Here is a 14,008-nt window from a genome sequence, read left to right as displayed (position 1 = left end):
TTAAGCCTTCAGTACGATTCACTGGTGAAGCCATCTGGCCCAGAACTTTTTCTTCTGAGATTTAAAAAAAATTATTGATTTGATCTTTTTATTTGTTATAAGTCTAATCATATTTTCTATTTCTTCTTGAGTGAGTTATAGTAGTTTATGTCTTTCTAGGAATTTGTCCATTTGATCTAGGTTATCCAATTTGCTGGCATATAATTGTTCATAGTATTCTCTTTATAATTCTTTTTATTTCTGTAAGGTTGGTTGTAATGCTCCCATTCCTGACTTTAATAATTTTAGTGTTCTCTCCTTTTTTCTTGGCCAGTAGCTAAAATTTTGTCACTTTTGTTGACCTTTCAGAAGAACTGACTTTTTATTTCATTTGTTAGTCTCTCTTTATAGTCTCTATTTCATTTATTTCTTGTACTCCAGTCTTTATTTCCTTCCAAAGCTTTCTTTTGAGTTTAGTTTGCTCTCTTCTCCTAGTTTCTTACGGTGGAAAGTCAGATTATTGTTTTGACATTTTTCTCTTTATTAGATAGGTGTTCACAGCATTAGATGCATCGCATAAGTTGTTTGGTAAGATCTTACTGTGTTTTAGTTTTCATTCATCTTAAATGATTCTCTATTTTCCCTTGTGATTTCTTCTTTGACTTATTGCTTAATTTAGGACTGTGTTGTTTAATTTCCACAAATTTGTGACTGTGTCAAATTTCCTTCTTTAATTGGTTACTAATATCATTCCATCATGGTAGAAGAAAATTATTTGTATGGTTTCAATCCATTGAAATGTATTAGTTTTTTGGCTCTTTTCAAATAATTTCATCTCTTTATTGATATTCTCTATTTGGTGTGGGAATATTCTTACACTAGCCTTTATTTCTTTATACTTGGTTTTCTTTAGTTCTTTGAACATATTTTAAAAAATTGATTTAAAGTCTTTGTCTAGTAAGTGCAATTGGTAGCCTCTTCAAGCTCTTTGCTCTTTTTCTCTACTCTTTTCCTCTGTGTGGACCGGTTCTTCTTGTTTTATTGCATGTATTATCATTTTTGTGTTGTTTTTGAAAACTCAACATTTAAATAATATAATATGATAACACTGGCAAGCATCTCCTATTGTTTTGAGGTTGCTGTTTTTGGTTGTGTTAGCTCTCAGTTTGTTTAGTGAGTTTCTTGAATTAATTTCTGAAGTGTGTGTTTTTGTCATGTGGCTACTGGACTTTCTGTGATGAGCTATGTGGTCAGCAAGTAATCGGACAGAAATTTCCTTAAATCCTGGAACCAGTAGGCCTTCTATGCTTTGCCTAGTGTACAGGTTTGAACACTCCTTCAGCATTTACATCAGAAGTTTACAACTCTGCCTATCGTTCACCTCTATCTTTTACAACTTCCAGGCAAGCCCTAGGTGAAGGTTTTGGACCTTTTTAGGTGGAAAAATCATTTAAATATCTAATGTTAGAAAAGAAAACACAAGTGGTGCAATTTTACGTATAGTCAGAATAATACAAATTAAAATGAGACTCTGCACTCAGTATATTACTAACATTTAGACATTTTTATGTTTTTTCTAATACCAAATGTTGTTGAAGATGTGGAAGGAATGGAATGCTCATGCACTGCTGGTAGAAGTGTATGTGACTGTCACCACTTTGAATGTTTAATTAGTAAAATAGAGTATGCATATATACTATGAATGGATGACCCTTGGTGGATACATACCCCAAAGAAATTGTCAAATAATTGATAAGGGGAAATATAAGTATATGGTCATTGCTGTGTTGATAGGGTTGTGAGTCCACCACTCGTTGATGGCTCACCAGTTATGAGTCATCACTAGGGTTATGAGTCCACCACTAGGGGACTGAAAGTAAATGTAGAGGAAGCACATGCTAAAATATTTTGCAGTAGTTAGAAATTTTGAACCTGATATACATAACCTGTAATCTAAAACGAGTTTTAAGTTACCTACAGCTATATACCACTTGGCTTCAGAAAGAAGTGGCTTGCACACTTAATCAGCTTATTTGTATTATTGTATTCCGTTTGTGATTCCTTTTATGTTTCAGTTGTCAGAAATTTCAGACCTCAAAATAATCACAGTTACCATATTAGTCCTTTCACGAAAATAGACTGTGCCCATTTGTTTGCTTTTATTCCTTCCTAACTTTCTAGCCATGTTGGAATTCTGTATTTTATTTGGAAGCTTTGGGGTCACAAATATAAATAAAATGTCTCCATTGGACTTAAACTGTCACCTTATCATAATTAAGAATATCCCAGGACACACAGAAAAAAGATGAAGGACAAACCTAATTTCTTCTGACCTGGAAGACTATTTAAAAAAGAAAAAGATAAGGAAATGATTCAAGTAATCATCTTAAAATGAGAAAGAAATATTTAACTCCTTGGAAGTATGTGTTCAAATAACCAGCCCCCGGAATGAAGAACATCTTTCAGTAACCAAAGGCTTTCCAAGAAGGCAGTTATTTCCTCTGGATCGCCTTCGCAGTCTTTGTGAACTGAATAAGAAAGAGGAATTTGAACAAAAGCAAAGAGCATCAAACCTCTTCAATCTGTGGGAAGCTGTGAAGACTGTCTCAGAGGAGGCTGGGGAAATAATATTGCGTCAGTTCCTGTATGGTCCACTAGGTGGTGAACATACAAGCTCCTTAACGTATAAACTTAGAATTGCCACAAACCTGTTTAATTCTTCTTTTTCAGATAAAATCCCATGAAAGCCTGTATAAAGCAATCAAAGCAAGAGGGAGAACTATTAAGCCTAGCATTAATAAAGAGGGGACAGTGTCAGGCTACAAAATGAGGATAGGTACCATCCAAAGAGATCATCTCCAAATACAGGTATTGGGTCTTCCTTGACCCAGCTTCTTTTGGATACAGAAAAACATAAAGACGACCTTGAAAGCAATGGGTCAAATTTTAATGAATATGTTTATATAGTAATTTTAGTGCCTTATAAAAAGAAAAACGTTCCCCTAGAGCAGTTACTAAAGTTTCATGATTATTATTTTTCATGTTAGCATTTCATTATGATCACATGTGATAAATGCAGAGTATTTTTGTGTAAACATATCACTTTAATATGAATAATGATGCAGTCTCCAACAATCACAGATTTCTTCTGACAACGTTAGAAAAGGAAACAAGCTTCTCCAGTGATTAAATTTGCACAAGTGCAGTGACCTCTGAAACGCTACATCCTTGTAAGACAACCTTCTCAGAACAAAGGACTTGAAGCCACTAATAAGCAGCCTCACAACTGCTGTCACTCTTCTATAGTGCAGATTCTGGCTGATGATGTCATTGACAAAAGGAAAAAAAAAAGCAAAACAGTCCTTAAGAGAGCTTCCTGGTGAGCATCACGCTTACAGCTGAGGCCTGAGACCAGCTGTGGTGTGGCTATGGCTTTGCAGAGCACTCTGGAAGCGGTGTGGCTGGGGCTTCTCCTCAGCTCCCTCTGGAAGGGTAAGTAGGCTCTTTCTGGTATAAGAAAAGCATATGCCATTATCTTACAGTTTGGACTAATTAAAAAAAAGCCAGATTAATTACTAATCACAGTACCTAAAAAGTCATCAACAAGGAAATAGCAGCATGAAATTCAGACCTTCTTTGTTTGTTTCCTGCAGTTGCAGAGAATAAGGACCAAGTATTTCAGCCTTCCTCTGTGGTATCTTCAGAGGGAGCTGTGGCGGAAATCTCCTGCAATCACTCCATATCCAATGCTTATGACTTCTTCTGGTACCTTCACTTCCCTGGACTTGCACCAAGACTCCTTGTAAGGGGCTCGAGGCCTTCTCAGCAGGGGCGCTACCACATGACATATGAGCGATTCTCCTCTTCACTGCTCATCCTCCAGGTGCAGGTGGCAGATGCTGCCACTTACTACTGTGCTGTGGGGGGCACAGAGGCACGGAACCCATGAGGAGCTGAACAGAAACAGGGAGATCACAGCCTTTGCAGGAGGCGACCTCGAAAAGAGTAACAATTGCTTCCCCCCTAATTTATTGTTCCCAAGCTTTTCCATTGGCTCCACTATCAGAACAATTTTGAGTCCAGACTCAATATCATGAACCTCTCAGTTCTTTGGTGACAAGGAGAGGAAAATCCACAGGACAGTAAAATTTCCCTCACTCTCAGTCCTTGGAGTCTATATGTCTGTATAGATTCCCGTCTGTAGTGTGCACTTTGAACAGTTCCCATTGGCTTATATTTCTAGAAATATAATTTCTAGAACATAACAACACACCTGAGATGTAGCTTGAACTCATAGTAAACTACAAGGAAAGAGTGAGAAAACTGGGTGTGAGTGAGTGAAAGTATTAGACCCTGAGAAACTAAAAAAACTCTTCAGTCCACTGAGTTAAGAGGGCCACTGATTTATGGTCCCTTTTATTCGGAGTTAGAAGAGCAGAGGTCAAATCATGGATTTTCCCCATTTTGTTTAGAATTCATAATCTATATGAAAAAAAATCTGTTTTTTTAAGTTGGATTTGATTCTTTGTTAAAGTTCGCAGAAAAAGCACTGATTTTCCTCCTTGTTCCAACAATATTATTTTGTATTGATTTTTCTCTCCTGCATCTCAAATAAATACAATGTATTTTCAGAGTCTGATGTTCAGAAAGGGCTTTCTTATTAATTTATATGAGTCCCCATTAACTCACATGTCTTGCATAAGACAGATCTCCAAACAGACATCACTACACCCAGCTTACAATGTAGCTAGATGTAGTTTGGGGAAACAGTTCATGTCTATTTACTGTGAACTTAAAGGTTCTTTCTATAGAAATTGGAGATTTGGGCAGAACAGTCATGTGGTCCAGATGGGGAGTAAATTGTTAAATTGATAAGGAAAAATGTGACGTTTTCATTAGAGTATGTGCACATAAATCTATAAGGGCATAGAAATGAGGAGGAGGCGCTAGAGAAGGTAGATGATAAAGATGATAATTGCGTGTTATCAGTGGTTTAGAAGGAATTATCTAGGGGCTGTTTTAGTTAATTGGCACATACTTGTGGGGTCAGCGTTTCGTATATACTCGAGTGACAAGATGACCTGTAAAGTTCTGCTTGGCCCATTGAAGTCTATGTTACATAATTTTATTATGACAATGGGGGTATTTTCCAATATTGAAAGGTTTTCTAAAAACAATGATGAAAATTGATATTCTCGGTGTAATTTAGTGGGAAGAATGCCTTTGATTTCAGAAAAATATGAGTTAAAACCTTTGTTCTATTTCTTTAGGGGTGACTTGAGTAAATTACTTTAATTTTTTAAACTCCAGTGTCCTTACATTTAAAATGTGGAATATTAGGAAGAATAAGTGTGGCAAGGAATGTAAATGGCTTAACATTATACTCACAAGTCAATTGATGAATAATTCCTCATTAACGTCATGAATCAAAGCACATAAGCAGAATATCTATTGAAGTCATGTTGTTCAATTTTGAAAGCTCAGTCAAGACCCTAGAAATCCTTGGAGTGTCCAGGATATTGTGTGAAGGTCCCTGAATCCTTTCCTACTTATGTAGCTGTTAAGGAACATTTCTTTAACTGGAAGCTAGTGTGAAGACTAAATGTTTTCTACTTTTCAAGACTGAGAGCTTTAAGTGTTTTACATCAGTCTTGCCATTGCAAGTGAGTGCTCATAAGTTCTAACCATCGCATAAATTTGCATAGCATAAAACTTTCCTCCTTTTAACACTGAGCACACTTGATTAATAAATACAGTCATTTCCTCCCACAGCACCCTTTGAGGGGAACCACTAAACAATCAGACATATTTCTCATGGAGAAGTAAAGATATAAGCCTCCTAAAAAGTTGGTTCATTTATGGCTCTTGGGATTAATTACTAAATGGTTGGAGGCTGACAATATTTAATCCACTTACACTTCTAGGCATAATTTGTATGTAGTCTGTACTGTTTCTGTGGTGAATAGAAGAAGTAGACACTGGACAATTACCTGGAAAATTTAATTAAGGCACTACTAAAGATTATATTGTTTTGTCTTTCCACATTGATCAAAATGCAGTATGGATGTGCCCATACCTGTATTTAGGACACACATATATATTTGCCTGAGTGGCCAGGCTGCTATAAACCCCAGTGTCAGGCTTTTCATGTTCTGTTTTCGTCTCCAGGTCTATTCTCCAGCCTGCTCTACACCCAGCAGGCTGACTTCCATGCGCTGCATCGAGGGTCTTCCTTGTCCTCTTGCTTCTTGCTGGGTTTGGAGGCATCAGCAGGAGAGTGTGCTCAGGATATTTCTCTTCTAAGTTCCTTCCTTTCCTGTATGAAAATCCACAGGTCCTGTCTGGGTCTTCTCCGAGTTACAGGTCCCCAGGGTAGGTAAATTCTTCCTCCTCTGTCTCTTCAGGCCCAGGACTGCTGAACGCTTCTGGCTGTCTAGCGCCAGGGTGCTTCACCCACTCCTGGTATTTCCCTGGATTCTGCTCACACATCTGAAAATATTCCTTTCATGACACTTTTTTCCAATCATTCTCCTGATGTGGTTACCAGGACCCTCAAAGATACAACACTAACACTCATCTTAGGCTCTAGGTGGAGAGAAGAAATTTATTACATTTTTCCATTGACCACAGGCCTCTCTGGGACTTGAAGGTTATTATTTAAAGATAATTGAAATATTCCAAATTAAGACAGTTATCATAGGTTCAAGGTTTCAATGATTCACATAAGGGATCTTTAGCAGAGCTTTCAGAAAGACCTAATTTCCACTTCTTTTTCTAATTCCAAGCAAAGAGATTTTCTACTCCTTTGTAAAATGTTTGGTATATTTGGATATTATTTAAAGAAAAAGAAGGAAAATTAATGAACAATGTCTTTGTATTGATACCTCTTTCCTTTAAATCAAATCTATTAAATAATCACTGTGCTGATCTTGTGGTATTTTTTGTACAAAACTTTAGCCTGTCCTCTCCTTAAATTGAGTCGTTTATTATCATCATCATAACTTGAGCTTAGTTAATCTTCAGTTTTTACCCCTTATACATTTTTATTTCATCTGTCTTAAGTAGCCTCTCTACTTAAGACAGAGAGAAAATCTATATTTTATAATTGCTGCATAGAGGTTTCTTTTTTTTTTTTTGCTTTGTTTTCTACTGTTTACTAGGACCAATGTGGCAGGAAGTGTACATAACACCATGCCTTTTTTTTTTAAAGTGTTTCAAGAGAAGGTTCAAATTTATTTTTATGTGAATCTTGAACTAAAGATCATTAAGGAGAAGATCCCCAATAGAGACAAACCCGAGTTATCTTTTGTCAAAAGGTTTATACAGAAGTCATGTCTGAATTCTTTCTAAAGAGAATAACAAGGCTCTCATTCTTCCTTATCATTTCTCTTCTCTTGTCTCATTTTTTTTTACTATTTTGCTTTCTTTATCTTTCTTTTTCCTTTTTCTTTTCTATTCACCCAAACCTACATTTCCCTTCTTCTTTCTGTTTGTTTCCCCATTTTATTGAAAGTTTTTTATTTCCCTAATTCTACCTCTACAGTATCTTAAGAGCATAAACCATTTAAACCTTGATCCCCTGAGCATTCATTTTTCCACTTTGATTCACAAACTCCTGTTATTTCTCCTGTAATATCCAATTCCCCCTCTGTTTCTCGTGCACAGTGTAAACGTCCAGAGTCTTGTCCTGTGGTAAGACATGGAAGCCCTGGCTGCTTGACAGTAGTCAGCAAGTCAACAGTGAGTTCTGTTGGTGGGCTCTAGGGGGTGCTCCAGTGTGAGGATTCCTACTGGGCAAGGTGTGGTACAGTCTTGCTCCCCACAAAGGTCTGAGGAGCCTGAAGCAAGAGCTTGCTCAAGAGAAAGAAGACGCAGGTGCCAGGAAGCAGCAGCGTCCCTGAAGAAGGGCCATTTCTAAGAACGCTGTGCTGACACAGGTTTGCTGGGCCCTGATCGAAAGCCAGTGTCTGGGGTGGGGCCATATGTCCAGCTGAGGGGAGCTGAAAAGGTGCCTCCAGCCAGCTGAGCTTAAGCCATGGCCTCTGCATGCATCTCCACACTTGCAATTCTCTTCACATTAAGTGAGTTACATTCTTTTCCCATTTTCCACTTGTACTATCCACTGACCTTCTTCTCAGCTGTTCTACTGACGCAGTGTGGATTACTTTACAGGTGGACTGAGAGCAGAGTCGGTGAGTCAGCCGGATGATCAGGTCACTGTCACCGAAGGGGATCCACTGACTGTGAAATGCACCTATTCGTTTTCTGGGACGCCTTACATGTTTTGGTATGTCCAGTATCCCAACCAAGGACTCCAGTTTCTTCTGAAATACTTCTCGGGGGACAACCTGGTCAAAGGCAGCTTTGGGTTTGTGGCTGAATTTAATAAGAGCCAAATGTCTTTCCACCTGAAGAAACCGTCTGCCCTTGGGAGTGACTCTGCTGTGTACTTCTGTGCTGGGAGAGACACAGTGGTGGGGTTGCTGGGAGAGCTGAACACAAACTCCCGAGTACAGTGAAAACCATTTTCCTGAAGCCTTTGTGTCCCTCCACAAGAGGGTGGTGTGGTCCCAAGTTCTGTCACTTATTGTAACTCAATTACAATGTAAAGCCACAGGATTTGTTCATTAGAGAAATATTTATTGAATCCTTAGATGTTAGGTACTGATCATAAAGAGGTGAAAAAAGTTATCCTTGATCTTGATGTACCAGGTGTGATCCCACCCATTTATGACCCATTTCATTCTCATAACTATTACCAGGAGCTTCACTTTACTGATGAAGGAACAAAGGCACAAAACTCGTAAAACAGCAAATTGAAGAGTCTGCTGTGGGGTGCATGGTGTCACCACCCCACTTCTCTGCTAGCCTGCAGGCTCCTTGAGACATGAGACTGATTTTAGCGGTGGATTTGTGTTTTTGATCTCTCTATTCCAGTAGTTCTGTGCTGGATTGTGCTGCTTCAAGGAACATCATCCTGCAGCCTCTGGTGTCCGTTGTGATCTACTCTTATTTTTCGATATCTAACTCCATCACATACTTTGAGGGGCTTTACATATAAAGGTGTGGATACCTTAACCTATATGTCTACAATCCTGCAAACAGCAGTCCCTCGATCACCCCTTTGGCCTAGGGTTGTGGACACTGTTGGTATGTCAGCATCTGGGAAGACGGTCCTTGGAAGAAGCCCATGCAGACCTTAAAAGTAGATCTGGGGAGATGTGTGCAGAGAATTCTGGAATTCTGGGTATCCAGAGCATTGTCTACAAGAGGTATTTAGAGTCCATATGGGCCAGGTCCCCTTGGCACCGTGGACTTTTCACGGGTAATAGGGTGAGAGGAGCTGGAGGATGGTCATGCTAGAGTCTTTAAAGTACAGGACTAGAATGGGGACATTGCTTGTTTGTGTCTAACAGTGGTGGTGTTATGTCCTATTATTGTCTCAAATACATTTGTATTCATAAAACCATGGTCCCTATTTTAGAATTAATATGTATATATATATTGCCATACTTCTCTTTAGGTAAGCCCTCAGCTCCCATCACTGTTTCGCTCCAAAGGGAGTTCATACCCAGAAGGATATTCTCAGCACACTACGCCATTGACCTGGCTCCTGGCTCCGTGGTAGGTTTTGTGCAAGTCCTACAAAAGAAATAAGGATGTTACACAATTACAACTCATTCATTCATTTACCTGTTCATTCAATGCTTATTTGTAGCATTCCTACTATGTACCAGGCATTGTTCTAGTCATTGGGAATATAATGGTGAATAAAAGGTTCCTATTCACTCATTGCCCAGACTTGAAAATTATTGATACTATTTATTTGCCCAAATGGAACTATTTCTTAGTCAAAGTGCAGAGGAATATTTCCTTCTCAGGAAGACTCTCCAAGGTCAGACTAGCTCTCTTACGTTTGTTTTCACCATGTGGTGGTGATGGGCAGGGAGTCATGTAGAGAAATGGGAATCTATATTTTCTCCATTTTTTGAGGTAGCTGGGAGTGAGCAACTATGTTTCCTTAGAAGCTCTGTTTTTTTCATTTTGTCCTGGTAATTGGTCTGTTTTACTTTGAGTAGAAAAGTTAGCCCAGTATTCTCTTTTTTCCTATGCTCATTGGAAAATGTTCCTTAAACATAACCAGGTAACTTTTAGGCAAAACTAGCAATTCAATACAATTTGTCTTCATACTATCCTTTTTTTTTTTTTTTTTTTTTTTTTTTAATACACTCTGTTTTCTCACTTAAAGGGTTTTGTGGAACAAAGACTAAATTAAGAATTAGGAAGTGTAGGTAGTATTTTCTGATTCTTCTAGGTAACTATTATTGGATAAGCCATATTTACTTTCCTAATTGAGATAATTGGAAGGATTGCTGTACACGTGAAAATATGTCTTAGACCCCAAATAAAAGTGGGTTTTGAGGGAGGCATAGCAATCAGATCTTTAGGTCACTGTTATAGACTGAATCTTGGTGTCCTCCCCTGCTCTCAAATCTGTATGTTGAATCCTCATCCCCAGTGTGATGGTACTTGGAAGTGGGGCCTTTGGGGGGGTGATTAGGTCATGAGGTAGAGCTCTCATGAAAGAGATTAGTGTCCTTATAAAACAGACTTCAGAGGTCCTTTTCCCCTTCCTCTCTGTGAGATCACGTTAAGATGGGAGTCTGTGAACCAGTTTGTTGTTCAAACCACCCAGTCTATGGTATTTTTGTTATAGCAGCTTGAACGGACTAAGACAGCCACCAATCCTGTGAAACTCTTATATCTGCCCAGAATTGCTTATATTTGGACTGTAACACAAGAAGGGAATACATTTCTATCTTTGAAAAGTTACTTTGGCCATTGTCATATCAGTCTGGCCTGTATTCTAATACTATCTTCTATCTCTGAAAGCCTGGTTTTAGGAAAGGAGGAAAAATTATCTATTTACATTGTGGTAAATTGCATTTAAGGAACAACTTTTTTTTATTATTACTTGAGGAATCGCAGTTTTTGTCCCAGAAATATAATTTTAATCATTTTAGAGAAAGTAGGGGTAGAGAAATATTTTGGGGTGCAGAAACAACGTTCTTTTTTTCCTGAGAATACTAGATGTAGATAGCCTGGTTTCCTGGTTTTCCTGAGAATACTAGATGTAGATAGCCACCTGCTCCATGCATGAGAGAACTTGCCCTGCCTGGATGCTGGGGGCACCTCTCTCCAAGAGGAACCACCCTCTCTAGAATCATCTATGGTATATTCAGTCCTTCCTCTTCTGCTCTTTTTCTGATTGTATAGTGAATTTCACTGGGTTCTCTGCAAGAATCTAGAAGTAAGTCAAATTAAATGGTACAGAGCTTAGCTCTTCTCCACTTCCCCAAACAAAATGAAACAAAACAAGACAAACTTGCTCCTTTTTCCCCCCTCTTTTTTTCTATATCAAACAATGGCACCACCATCTACCCAAATGCCATCTTCTCTTGCTTCCAGGTTGTCCAGATGTTCCTTCTGCCTTCTTCCTACTTGGTCTAGTATTTACCAGGTTCGTTCCTCTTCTTCCCTTAGGTTTGAGTTTGAGTGTCACTACTGCTGGGAATTCCTCCTGGAAACCCACAGCCAAAGCAGTTTCATTTCTGGTGTGTTTCTATAGAACTCTGTGCTTGCCCTATCACACCAGGTATCATGAGAACTATCATTGCTTTTAAATTATCTTCCTTCACACTAGACTACTGGGTCTTTCTCATTGAATGTCTAGTGTGTAGCTCAGTACACGGAGAACCTGAAGTGGGGTTACCTTGCCTGATGTGCAAACAGCCAATTGTACTGACACCTGCTCCATGCATGAGAGAACTTGCCCCTGCCTGGATACAGTGAAAGAAAGTAGGTGTTTTTTTCAAAGGCACCAATGAAGGAGGATGGGCAGTTAATGTTGAAAGACCCGGACTCCTCAATGACTTACAATCAGGGTCTTTTAAAGGAAAAATCACAAGTAAGGGGTTTAGGGACATGGACTGTGTTGATTGGTCAGTTTTTGTACAAACTTCAGTGATTTTCTTAATCTGATTTATTTATCCCCTGGCATCATCCTGTCTGGGTCTTCCTTACTGGGGTGGAGAGGTCTTCTTTCTCGCAAACAAGCCAAAGTTCTGAAACACATCTTGGGGATTGTGAGTCAGTGATGTTAGCTTAAGAGCAGAAAAACAGATCTATCCATCTTGTGCTTAACAGACTACATTCCTCCAAAATCTGCTTTACAGGCAGGTCGTCATGTTCCTGGACCTGGATACATTGTTTTCCTAATCTTTAACTAGAAATAATGACAGCCAACTGTGGGGGCTAAAAAATATTTTTCCACCTACCTTTTAAGTTCTAGCTGGGCTAAAAATCAAATTGACAGAAACAGATTAATAGGAGAAAATGGCTAAAGTTTATTATATGAATATACATTTGGGGGTGCCATAGACTAGAGACCCAAAGAAGTGTTGGGCAGTTAAGTTTTATATGCCATTCTGAAGCTAAGGAACAAAAGGTGTTCTGGTTTGGGACTTCAAAGGGCAGGAAGGCCATTCACATGGAGATGGAAAAGCAAGTGTTTGGTAAATAAATGTTCAGCTGGGCCACCTGTAACAATGAGATACCGAGGGGACTTTGAACAAATTGGCCTTGCTAGGTTTCTCTCTATCACACACTAGTTTATATTCAACTGTAATTATCTGTGATGATAGCTCCCTTCCTGGAGAAGGTCTCCATCTAAATTCTTTTCAGGCAGATAAGGGAGGGAAGGGAAAGGCTTTTCCTGAGTATTTTGTTCCTTAATAGCCAGCTTTAATCAATATCCCAAAAGGCATATCTTGCTGTGGGACACTGCTTCCCTTCACAGGGGAACTAGAACTCTTAAGAGGGCTAATTTAACAAGTTTGACTAAAAGCTAAATTCGAGTATAGTTGGTCTTTTAATGAAATTCATTGAGTATCTAAATCATTACCATACAAGATAAAATACTGAAACATTATTTTATTAATCTAAGCGTATCTACTTTTGACTTCTTATTACAGAAAAACTAAAAGATACATCTGAATCTGCTAATAAAAATGTTCCTTACTTTGTTATCAGCAGCTTCCCTCTGGTGGGGGGTTTTAGTTCCAGAAAAACACCTGGAGACATGCATTAAGATACTATCCATAGCTAGTAGAAAGGAAGAACAATGAGTCCTGTGACCCTGCCTCATGTATCAGATAAGTGTTTAACTCACCATTCCTTACTGCTTAATTGGTTCCTTTGTTGTGTTTCTGCATGTCCCTATTTTTAAATTAGTACCTGCCAAGCGTTGTCTGCCTTAAGGACTCAACTTCTATTGTGGAGGAGCTGGGATGGAGGTGGTAATAAGTCCCAGAGGGGTGCCTGTTTGGTTTCAACCCAAGTAGGAACTTCATAAATATTGTTTGATTGAGTAAATTAATACTTACTAAGAGTCCTAAAAGATTTTTACTCTTTAATCCTGGAATCCCCTTTGTAGAGCTAATCTAAAGAAATAATTGGAAGTTTAAATAAAGATATATTTACAAAGGTATTTATCAGAGTATTTTTTTCTAAAATCCAAATATTTAATACTAGGAAAATTGGTAAATAAATTATATTGGTAAATAAATAAATTACATCTCTATCATGGAATATTTTGAGACTATTATAATTGAAATTTTATGTATTTATTGACAGGCAAAAATATTTGGAAAATAACGTAAATAAAAAAACCCTGGGGTTCAATAAATGGTGCTGGCAGAATTGGATAGCCACGTGCAAAAGAATGAAACTGGACTGTTATCTGTCACCATGTACCAAAATTAATTAAAAATGGATCAAAGACTTAAGCATAAGACCTGACACAATAAACTGCATAGAAGAAAACATAGGTACTAAACTTATGGACCTTGGGTTCAAAGAGCATTTTATGAATTTGACTCCAAAGGCAATGCAAGTAAAAGCTAAAATAAATGAAGGGGACTATATGAAACTTAAAAGCTTCTGCAGAGCAAAAGAAACCATCGACAAA

General features: G+C 38.3%; 1 gene segment (V, D, J or C); it reads left to right on the top strand.

Moving 5' to 3' along the window:
- The first annotated feature begins 3,407 nt into the window (after positions 1-3,407).
- Positions 3,408-3,928, top strand: LOC308497844 (T cell receptor alpha variable 2-like). The segment is given in 2 exons: positions 3,408-3,471; positions 3,633-3,928.
- The last annotated feature ends 10,080 nt before the right edge of the window (positions 3,929-14,008 follow it).

The sequence above is a fragment of the Rhinolophus hipposideros genome, assembly GCF_964194185.1.
Source record: "Rhinolophus hipposideros genome assembly, chromosome: 5".
NCBI lineage: Eukaryota > Metazoa > Chordata > Mammalia > Chiroptera > Rhinolophidae > Rhinolophus > Rhinolophus hipposideros.
Note: the sequence above shows the minus strand (reverse complement) of the source record. Positions and strands in the feature narration are given on the sequence as shown.